Here is an 8,608-nt window from a genome sequence, read left to right on the forward strand (position 1 = left end):
GATTAATCCAGCTAGTCATGTGCGTTTATAGAGCCCATCCATGAGCCATTGTAACCACTGAAGTCTTCCGCTGCGATAATTTAAGCCACTGGTCTATTACGACAATGTCGTATAAACAATCTTGTAATAGCTCTGTAAACCTGAGAATATGTTGTCGTTAGCATTTCCATGTCATGAACTCAGTCATGCATGCTCGTTATCCTGGGCTGAGGTGTGGAAGTGCCCTCAAGGGTATGAGACAGTCACCATCATCCGAACCGATGAAGATCGGTAAAGGGATTTCTCCCAAAGATGCCTTGCCACCAACTTCCCGTACCGGCCACAAAATGGATTCCCCATACACATTAGGTTGTGTTTCTAACAAAAAAGTGTGCACCGACGCTCACTGCCCTTCTTCTTTGACCTCCACGACCACGAGGAAAGTGGGTCGAGCTGTTGCTGAAGCCATGTACGAAGGTTCATGTATAACAAGTACATGCCTACTGTCAGATCCTTGTATCTTTTTTTTTGGTAAAATCTGCGTGTGGTTTCCCACAATAATATCTATGGAAACCCAAGTACCTTCAACGAGTAAGATTTTCTTTTGGTTATAATGACCAAAAAAAAGTATCTTAAATAAGGATAACTTGTTGAGATGAGTCTGGAAAGGAAGTAAAATTTGTGTTTATTGTGGACAGGGTTAATGTATTGATCATTTGTATTTTCAAAAGGCTAACTTGGAGCCTCATGAAATGTGTTTTTGCTCTTAATTCTACTCTTGTTAACCTGAGTGGTTGTTCTGGTAGCACCTGCAGCAATGTTTTGGATGCTTTGGGGATGTCGAAATGATATTATTTTTGAGAGAAAAATTATATCTAATCCAATGACTATGATCAAGATAATGTGCTCGTGGATCGTTGATTGGTCTGTTCTGCAGATAAAGAGGCTACAACAAAGGGTGCTGAAGCTGAGGAGAGTGAGGTTTATCGAGCAGCACAAAGCTGGAGACTTGGAGTTCTTCGAATTGGTGGCTAATCATGGACCCGAGGCTTGATTTGCTTCTCTTCGCCTTCCGGCGAACGGCTTTCCTTGCTCTGTTGCTTTCTCGCTTGGTAGTTTGTCTTGTTGTTTTTAGTCTGAAACTTCAAACTTGTTATCATGTCTCAAAGTGTTCGGTTTCTTGGAAGGTTGTTCCAGCTTTGTTTGGTTCCTTTTGTGGACCTTGCATGATCATGTCATGCGCTGTGGAACTTCGTTTCTCAGTGATGTAAATTGAAGGTTGCTAACTATAAGACGCAACATCATATCGTACACCAATCCATTGTCGTCCAGCCCGGTTAGGATACCTGGCTTTCACCCAGGCGACCCGGGTTCAAATCCCGGCAATGGAGTTTTTTTTTTCTTTTTTCTTTTTCCTTTTTTCATTGTCCAGGCTCCAGAGCAGAGCCAGCGCATATATAATAACCTTACAAATTTCATCCGAGTTTCTGAAAACATTTTTGTCCTTGGGCAGTGCTGCTGATTTGATTCAGTTCATTGACGAGAGAGCTAGGTAGGATGTAATATTATTCAGGTCAGTGTTTTCTCCACGCATTCAGCATATGCTTCATTCCATTTTCTAGCAGCTTACAATATTGTCAAGGGTCGGCCTCAACTTTGTCATGTCGTGTAAAAAACAGAACAAAATTTGCTGGGATTTGGTGTGGCATCCTGACAAAAGTTTGCACTGAAAAATGTCAAGCATGGCAGAGGAGAAGATGGAGCAATGGCCACTCGAACTATTATATGCTCTAGAAGAACTATATGCTCTTGCAGATGGAGCAATGGCCACTGAGAAATGTCAGCCGTCACCTCGTTTTGTTCTCTACCTATTCAGTTGGATTCATTGATGAGTGCTAGTTTGCAGGGTCCTATTTTCAGTTTGTAATTCTAGTCATTCTGTCGAACAGTTCTCATGCGCCATGAGGAGGCCAGAACTGGGTGGTCGCATGACGCATCAACCGGAGGCGCTGGACGAGGCCATGGTGCCGCGCTCCGCCACGCTCGGCACCGACGCCAGCGCCGTGCTGCCGGGCAAAGATGGTGGACGCACACTTTCGTGCCCCGAAGCCGCCGCCCCTTGTCATCCCGGCACGCGTCCGCAGCTTGCGCTCCCCTTGACCATCCGGGCCGCCGACACCCACGCCGGAGGCCACTACCCTCGTGCTTACGGTGATGTATGTTGGCCGATAAAGCCACGGCGATCGTGTCGGGTGCGCGTGCACGCGCCGGGCGCGTCGGGCGCGGACCGGACTGAGCCGGGTGCGTGTGTGCGTGCGTGTAGTAGCCTGGAGTGCGCGCGCGTGTGTGTGCACCCAGCAGGCGTGCGTAGGATTAGGTGCAGGCAGTTGAGGGATCGCGAGGCAGGCGTGATCGCTGCGGGCTCGCCGCGAGCTGTGCGCGTTCGTGCGCGTGGTGGCCGCGAGCGGAGCGGGCCGATCGGGGCGCCGGCTGGGTAGGGAGCGCGTGGGTCGTGCCCAGCGCAGGCCCAGCTATATAATATAATGCCTCGAGCTGATCATTGTAACTGTCCTGGTGGATCGAGTTCGTGCTCGAGAGAAACAAGGATCGCCGTTGCTGCGGCGGGGCGTACGTGCGCCAGAAACTCCACCGTGTCTACTGCTCCTTCTCATTCCTCCTTTCTTCTTCGTCGTGCGTCTGAGAGAGAGAGAGAGAGTGAGAGAGAGAGAGCTCCGGCGAGCGAGGGAGAAGGCTGCGGCAACAACAATGTAGAGATGTACTCGTGCACTTCATCCACATATCCCAAGAGCATGCCGTGCCAGGGCCCCCAGAGCGTCAGGCAGTCCAAGGCGAAGACCCTTCTGGAGGCGCCGGAGTCGACGACGAACGCTGGGGTGGGCGTGGAGCTCGTGGTCCACATCCTTGGGAGCCAACGCGTATACGCGGCTGCTCGCGCGCGTGTCCAAGGCCGACGCGTCGGCGTCCAAGCACGGCCGCCGCGGGTTCGGGCGCCTCCTGGCCGGCCGCGAGGCGCAGGAGCGGTACGAGGCGGACGTGAGGAGGCCAGGAGAGCGCGGCCTCCAGCTGATCCGGCGAGAGCGCGTCACTGCCGTCGATGTGATGCTGCCTGGCTGAGGCTGGCAACGACCCGGGCGCCGAGGCGCTCCTTAAGGCGAGCAGTCCTTCCCCTCGCAGCGGAAATAGCATAGCAGCAGCTGGAGAACCGAAGGCCATGGCCGCCCTCTTCCACCTTCCCGTTCTTCTCGGCGGAGCAGCACAAATGCACAATGGTCGCGGCCAACGTGCGTGTCATCCTACAGTTCCTTCACAAGACGGCAAGACGCCGGTCATCGCTACCTCGTTCGCCGTTGTATGGTCAGCTGCTGCTGCTGCTGTCATTTCGCCGCGCTTGGTTGCTCCGGCCGGTGGCGAGGCGGCCCGCATTGCGCGTGTTAGACTGTATATAAGTAGTCTTGTACATGTCTTGTATTGTACCTCTTGGTACGTCTATATAATGAGATAGCCACACCCCATTTTAGGGTGTCGAGCAGTTCCCAAAACATATGTTTTACATGGTATCAGTTTAGGGTTACGATGTCTTCCGCTGCCTCCGCCGCCGCCGCCGCCGCCGCGCCGACTGCTCCTCCCGTTCCCGACGTCGCCTCGGCGCCGCCCCATGCGCCGGCCTCTGCTGTCGCGCCCTCGTCGCCGTTCCTGGCTTCTCAGCCCCTGGCCGCGGTCTCGGCGTGGTGGAACACCCAGCCGCCCGCGGGATCCCCGATCGGATCGGGCGCCACCCACGGCGACCTCCCTCCGCCGCCATCCTCTGGTGGCCCGTCGCCCTCGACCTCTGCGGGTGCCCCGCCACCGCCGCCGCCCTTCCAGGGCCAGCCGCCGGCGTACGGCACCGCCCCTGCACCAACCTACGGCACTGCCGCTGCTGCGTCGCCATATGTCGCCCCGCACCCGTACTCGGGTCCGGCCTATGGCCCCTCGTGGTATGGCGCTCCTGCTCCGGGTGCCCCGCCACCGCCGCCGGCCGCTTGGCCGATGACTCCCTACGGCGTACTGCCGCAGCAGCCCTACGGGGCGCCGACGCGTCCCCAACCCTACACGGCGCCGTCTTCGCTGCCCTACGGGGCCGCGCCGCCTCCGTCACCAGGGGACCCGTACGCTGGTGCCCCTGGCTATGGCGCGCCCCTGGCCATCGCGCCCCCTCACGAGATGGATCCGGCTATGGGTCCCTACGCGCCACCGCCACAGGATCGTGCCTCACCGCCATCGCCGTTTTACTTCTCGCACCTGCTGCCGGTGAAGTTCGGGACGGACAACTACCTGTCGTGGCGTGCGCAGGTCCTGCCTCTCCTCCGCAGTCGTTACTTGGAGGGCTATGTTGATGGGTCCATCCCGTGCCCACCTCCTCACCATCCAGCATATCACACGTGGGTGGCGCAGGATCAGGCTATTCTCTCAGCCATCCAGTCTTCGCTCACGCCGAGTGTTTCGTCGATGGTCATCTTCGCCGCTACGTCCAGGGAGGCGTGGGCGGCCCTCCACACTAGTTTCGCCTCCCAGTCTCAGGCGCGTGCGCACTCTATACGCACCGAGCTAGGCGAGACCAAGCTTGGCGATCTCAGCATCACGGAGTACTTCAACAAGATGACGAGCCTCGCAGACACTCTGGCCTCTGTTGGTCAGCCACTTCTGGATGCGGACTTCACCACCTTTGTGCTCAACGGGCTCGATGACGATTATGATAATCTTATTGAGAACGTCCATGGACGAGATGATACACTTCCACGTCGTGAGCTCTATGTGCGCCTCCTTGGGCGTGAGCAGCGCATTAAGGCGCGCCGTGTCTCCCCCAGCTTCGTCTCCGCCAACGCCGCCACACGTGGCAAACCTCAGAAGCCGGCCCCATCAGGTGGAAAACCACCGGCTTCCCCGTCACAGGCCTCGCGGGGCAATGCGCCGACTATCACAGGAGGGAGTCGCCCAGTTGTTTGCTGCTCCAGTTGCGGCGCTCCTCGGGCTTGTCAGCTTTGTGGCATAGACCGTCACCTCGCCTCTCGCTGCCACCGACGCTACAAGCAAGATTTCCTTGGCCTTGGCAACAATGGCAAAGGGAATGATAAGCAAGCTGCAGCTGCGGTGACCGGACATGACCACGGGCGGACCCAGTCGTACTCTCTTGATCCTGCGTGGTACATGGATACAGGAGCCACGAATCACCTCACCAGCGAGATGGGCAAGCTCTCCGTTCAGGAACCGTATCGTGGACATGATCAGGTGCACACCGCCAATGGAGCAGGTATGCGCATCTCCCATGTTGGTCAGGCATCACTTCTTGCACACAATTTTCGCAAACTGCATCTTTCTAACGTCCTTCGAGTTCCCTCTGCTACGCGTAGTTTGTTGTCTATTCCTCAACTTACTCGTGATAATAATGTCTTTGCTGAGTTTCACCCTTTTCGTTTCTTTATCAAGGATCGGGACACGAGGGCCGTTCTGCTTAGTGGTCGTCTTCGCCATGGCATATATGCACTTGACGCACCGTCAGCATCTACGCCGTCTTCTCCTCAGGTGTTCAGTGGTGTTCGTGTGTCACCCACGCACTGGCATGCGCGCCTTGGACACCCTGCTGCTCCTATAGTTAGTCATGTGTTGCATCGCCATGAACTACCAGTTGTGTCCAATAAAAGTGCTGAAACTATTTGTGATGCCTGTCAGCAGGGCAAGAGTCACCAACTACCTTTTTTAGAGTCTAGTCGTGTTGTGAAACATCCTCTTGAGCTTGTGTTTTCTGATGTGTGGGGTCATGCCCAAACATCTGTTAGTGGTCACAATTACTATGTCAGTTTCATTGATGCTTACAGTCGGTTTACTTGGCTATATCTTATCAAGCGCAAATCTGATGTGTTTAATGTTTTTATTCAATTCCAAGCACATGTTGAGCGTCTCCTCAAGCACAAGATCATTCATGTTCAATCCGATTGGGGGGGTGAATATCACAACCTCAACTCGTTTTTTAATAAGCTTGGGATTTCGCATCGTGTGTCTTGTCCTCATACACATCAGCAAAACGGCACCGCTGGACGTAAGCATCGTCATCTTGTAGAGACTGGCCTCACTTTACTAGCTCATGCCTCCGTTCCTTTTCGGTTCTAGAGTGATGCTTTCTCCACCGCCTGTTTCTTGATAAATAGGCTTCCCTCACGACTACTGAAAATGAAAACCCCTCTTGAACTCTTGCTCGGTGATATTCCGGACTACATGTTTCTCAAAGTGTTTGGATGCGCATGTTGGCCATACTTGCGGCCTTACAACAAGCGCAAATTAGAGTTTCGGTCTAAGAAGTGTGTTTTCCTTGGGTACAGTTCTCTTCATAAAGGGTACAAGTGTCTTCATGTTCCCACCAATCGTGTCTACATCTCTCGTGACGTCGTGTTTGACGAGAATGTGTTCCCGTTTCGTGCTCTTCCGAACCACTCTACCACTAGTTTACCACCTGTGCACTCCGCTACACCTTCACCTGACCAATTTGTGGATGTTGAAAATGCTCCTGTGTTGCTTCCTAACCATGCTGCAGGTATTGGACGCGGTGCTCGCCTTGAACTACTGGATGACGAGATTCCCGATGACACTCATAATGGCCACGGTGATCCTGTGCATGGCCCATGCATGGCGGGTCCTACCCGCCAGCCCGATGCTTCAACTACCGGCCCGCGGGCGTCGGCGGTGCCCGCGGCTACACCCGCCTTGGCCGCCCCGCGGGCCGGGTCGCCCGCCTCCACGCCCGGGTCGCCAGCCCCGTCGCTCGGCTCGCCCACGCCTGCGCCTGGGTCGCCCGCCTCTGCACCCGGGTCCGCCCCGTCGGTCGTGTCACCCGGTCCGAAGCCCGGCTCGCCTGGCCCAGCGCCTGGCTCGCCTGGCCCAGCGCCCTCGTCGGGCCCAGCACACACGGCAGCAGCGCCGGCCAGCCCCACCTCGGCAGTATCGTCTGGGGCTGAGTCGGCTGACGCCTCCAGCCCTGTCTCGGCTGCGATGCCTCCGTCGCCTGCGGCCACCCCCGTGGTGCCAGCACCGCCCGCTGTGGTTCATCATCGACCGCACACACGCAGCAGGTCTGGTATTTTTTGTCCTAAGGAACGCAAAGACGGGACGGTGGCGTGGCTTGCTGCATGTGTGGCTCATGCTGCTGCGGATCCCACGGCAGAGCCGCGTCATTTTCAGGCTGCATTGGGTATTCCTCACTGGCGTGCTGCGATGGAGCAGGAATTTCAGGCCTTACTGAAAAATGGTACTTGGCAACTTGTTCCTCCGGTCTCTGGCGTCAACATCATTGACTCCAAGTGGGTGTTTAAGGTCAAACGTCATGAAGATGGTTCTATTGAGCGCTACAAGGCACGGCTGGTTGCCAAGGGTTTCAAGAAGAGGTACGGTCTTGATTATGAAGACACTTTCAGTCCGGTCATCAAGCCTACTACTATTCGTATACTGCTATCTCTTGCCGTTACTCGTGGTTGGTCGCTTCGTCAGCTTGATGTGCAGAATGCTTTCCTCCATGGAATTCTGGAGGAAGAGGTTTATATGCGTCAACCACCCGGTTTTGTTGATCCCACGCGGCCGCATCATCTCTGTCGTCTCGTCAAGGCGTTGTATGGACTTAAACAGGCGCCTCGTGCATGGCATGCTCGTCTTGGTTCTGCACTCCGGGCTCTTGGGTTTATTCCCTCAACTGCTGACACATCACTGTTTCTCCTTCAGCGCCCTGAGGTGACGATGTATCTTTTGGTATATGTTGATGATATCATTCTTGTCAGTTCCTCCAATGCTGCTGCGGATCGCCTTGTGTCTGCCTTGGGTGAGGAATTTGCTGTCAAAGATTTGGGTGCTTTGCATTATTTTCTTGGATTGGAGGTGTCACGGTCCTCTACTGGTTTGACTTTGAGTCAGAAAAAGTACTCGCTGGATTTGCTAGGCCGTGCTGGGATGATCAAATGCAAGCATGCTATCACTCCGATGTCTGCCACTGACCGGTTGTCTGCCCTTGATGGAGATCTTCTTTCCACTGATGACGCCACTGAGTATCGCAGCCTTGTTGGTGGTCTGCAATATCTCACTATCACCAGACCTGATGTCTCTTATGCAGTTAATCGTGTGTGCCAGTATCTGCATGCACCTCGTACCACCCATCCTGCGTTATGTTTCCTCTACTGCTTCATACGGTCTGCTCCTTCAGTCTGCACCGTCTTCTGACCTTTCGGCGTTCTCTGATGCGGATTGGGCTGGCAGTCCTGATGATCGGCGATCCACGGGGGGATATGCAGTGTTCTTTGGTCCTAACCTGATCGCCTGGAATGCACGCAAGCAAGCCACCGTGTCTCGTAGCAGTACCGAAGCTGAGTATAAAGCTGTTGCTGATGCTACCGCTGAGATCATATGGGTACAGTCTTTGTTACGGGAGCTGAGAGTTTCTCCAGCTCATCCTCCAGTTTTGTGGTGTGACAACATCGGCGCTACATACCTTTCATCTAATCCGGTGTTTCATGCTAGGACAAAACACATCGAGGTCGACTATCACTTTGTTCGGGAACGTGTTGCACAGAGACTACTTTGTATCAAGTTC

The 8,608-nt window shown here is 54.8% G+C and overlaps 1 non-coding gene across 1 annotated transcript; it reads left to right on the plus strand.

Annotated features, from left to right (window-relative positions):
- The first annotated feature begins 1,296 nt into the window (after positions 1-1,296).
- TRNAE-UUC lies at positions 1,297-1,370 on the plus strand. Its single transcript has one exon. It is a non-coding gene; the product is annotated as a tRNA-Glu (tRNA).
- Positions 1,371-8,608: the final 7,238 nt, after the last annotated feature.

The sequence above is a fragment of the Triticum dicoccoides genome, chromosome 2B (genome assembly GCF_002162155.2).
Source record: "Triticum dicoccoides isolate Atlit2015 ecotype Zavitan chromosome 2B, WEW_v2.0, whole genome shotgun sequence".
NCBI classification, from domain to species: Eukaryota; Viridiplantae; Streptophyta; class Magnoliopsida; order Poales; family Poaceae; genus Triticum; species Triticum dicoccoides.